General features: G+C 43.0%; 1 pseudogene; it reads right to left on the bottom strand.

Moving 5' to 3' along the window:
- Positions 1 to 213: 213 nt before the first annotated feature.
- On the bottom strand, positions 214 to 938 carry LOC124828988 (peroxisomal targeting signal type 2 receptor pseudogene; annotated as a pseudogene).
- Between the last annotated feature and the right edge of the window lie 1,381 nt (positions 939 to 2,319).

The raw sequence follows: 2,319 nt of genomic DNA, 5'->3' as shown, positions 1-2,319 counted from the left end.
TCCCAAAATGTATTTTCGAAATTTTCCTGCACTTCAAAAATGCACTTAATCAGCTCAGAAAATCCAAATTAGCACAATTACAAATTTCCGACCAAATTAAGCAGAATTCGGAAAAACGGGGAAATAACAAGCAATTAAGCACAATTCCCTGGTTTATTTAAGTGCAATAAACTAAATATAATTCAAGAAATAACGACTCATCACACGTTGTAGTCAGTTTCTTAACTGACGTGGCACGAGTTTTTTATTGACGTGGAGTAATGATGTGCACACCGTCACCTTCCTCACGGCATATTTGTGCCCATTAAGCACACTCACCGGAACCCTATAGTTCCTGACATTTGTAGACGGGGGTTCCAAACGACGGAGTAGATGCAATAGGCGTGCTCCTTGAAGGTGCGGGCGCTGGTAGGGCAGTCGAGGGTCCAGAGCTTGACGGTGGCATCCTAGGAGGAGGAGAGGAAAGAGTCGCGGTGGACGGGGTTGTAGTCGGCAGAATGGACCTCGCGGGTGTGTTCCGGGAAGGAGCGGATTAGGTTGGAAGTGGGGGGTAGGGCCAGGTCGTAGAGCTTCATGGAGCTATCGGCCACGGCAACGATGACGATGGAGTCGTGTGATTCCGACCAGGCTACGTCGTAGCACCATCGGCGGTGTCGTAGGAGGCAAGCTTCGCGATGGGGAGGGAGGGGTTCGGGGAGAGGATGAGGACGTGGAGGCGACCGTTGTCGAGGATACCAAAGCTTTGGGCGGTGGCAATGGCGAAGCGGTTCTCATTGAAGGGGCTGAACTTGACGGAGTAGTCGTTGAAGGGGGTTTTGAAAACCAGCGAGGCAAGCAGTTCCTGAGGCAGTTGCTGATGATTCTGTTGTTTTGGGAAATCCTGTTGCACCCGCAATGAATGGTGACATTTATACAAATATCAGCACTGAAAATGCCATGCTTTTGGGACCTCGGTACAATAGTTGTTTTCTCTTTATTGGGCAAAGTATTTAATGTTACTTTTTTGGCTTCATTCATCTAAAGGACTTTGAACAGGCAAATTGCTAAAGGTGTGGAGTATCTGGTTCAAGCATCAGCTGCAGAAGCTGAAGCTATCAGTGCAGCACTGGCTATTGCCAAGGCACAGCAGGAGAATGGAGAGGCTAAAGTGTCTAACAGAGACCGTGGGGCAGAGGCTACCCCAAGTGGGAAACAACCATCTTCCTTCATCAAGCCTGATTCTGCAGGTTCAAATAACATTGATCAGTTCGGTCTGCCTGGGGAAGAAAACAAAATTGGATTGATGTGTGGAGGAGTCTGTGTTTAAATGGAGCAAGACGTGAGAGAAGTACTGGGAATAGGTTTGGCTTTCGGAGAGAAAAAGAAATTTAATTAGACAGAAGAAGAGTTTGAGAGAGGTGCAGGGCCGTAAGTGTATTAGAATGCTAAAATTCTTTGTTGAGAAGAGAAGTAGGAAATGATTATTTAGTATTGGGTGGGCCCCATGTGTAAGATAAAGTAATTTAGGTTTTAGAAGGGTAGGGTACTAGGTTGCAGTAGAAAAAGGTTGGAATAATAATATCCACGAGCTGCCCTACTTCAGTCAGCCACGTCAGTTAAGAAACTGACTACAGCGTGCCACGTCAAACACACACTAACGCCGTTGGAGACAATTTAACGGAAAGGATCCAATTGTTGCAATTTTCATAAATTTGGGACCCAATTGAGATTTTCATAAACAACGGGACTAAATTGAGATTCCACCCGAAAATAGGGATTTCGTGAATGATTAAACCAAAAATTTAAATTGTTTTTTAGGATAGCAGAGGCTGTGGTAGCAGTGCACTACTAAAGGATGAACACACTTGATAATATCAAAGTTCCTGAGTATTTACAAGTGGTAACGATTATTATCTCACTGCAACATGCATGATATTTGTTTGAATGATTATTTGATGGGTGTGTGATTGTTGATTGATTAATTGAGATTGTTTTTGTGTGAAAATCAATTTTTTCGACTTTTAATCCATTAGATTAAGTACATAGTCAATTACATGTTACTGTATGTGCGTTTCTATTCTGTGAAAACATTTTGTCATATAGATTCGAGTGTGGACTTAATGAAATCGATTTGATATCTTTGTCATGGGCTTTCTATATTTAAAAAATTTAAATAGGGCCTATTGCAAAATTGAGCTTCGCGCCTTTATATTGTGCCTTGTATGTGGAACTGTGATAGCATTTAGTGAGGTTGGTAAGTATACTTCAAGTAACCCTAGACTGAAGAAGTGTTTCCAAGCACTCTGCATCAGATGGAATCTTCATCTCAACCCTCCAGAG

This window comes from Vigna umbellata, chromosome 2, assembly GCF_029865625.1.
Source record: "Vigna umbellata cultivar VRB3 chromosome 2, Vumbellata_1.0, whole genome shotgun sequence".
NCBI classification, from domain to species: domain Eukaryota; kingdom Viridiplantae; phylum Streptophyta; class Magnoliopsida; order Fabales; family Fabaceae; genus Vigna; species Vigna umbellata.
The sequence above is the reverse complement of the archived record's forward strand: the minus strand, read 5'-3'. Positions and strand labels throughout refer to the sequence as shown.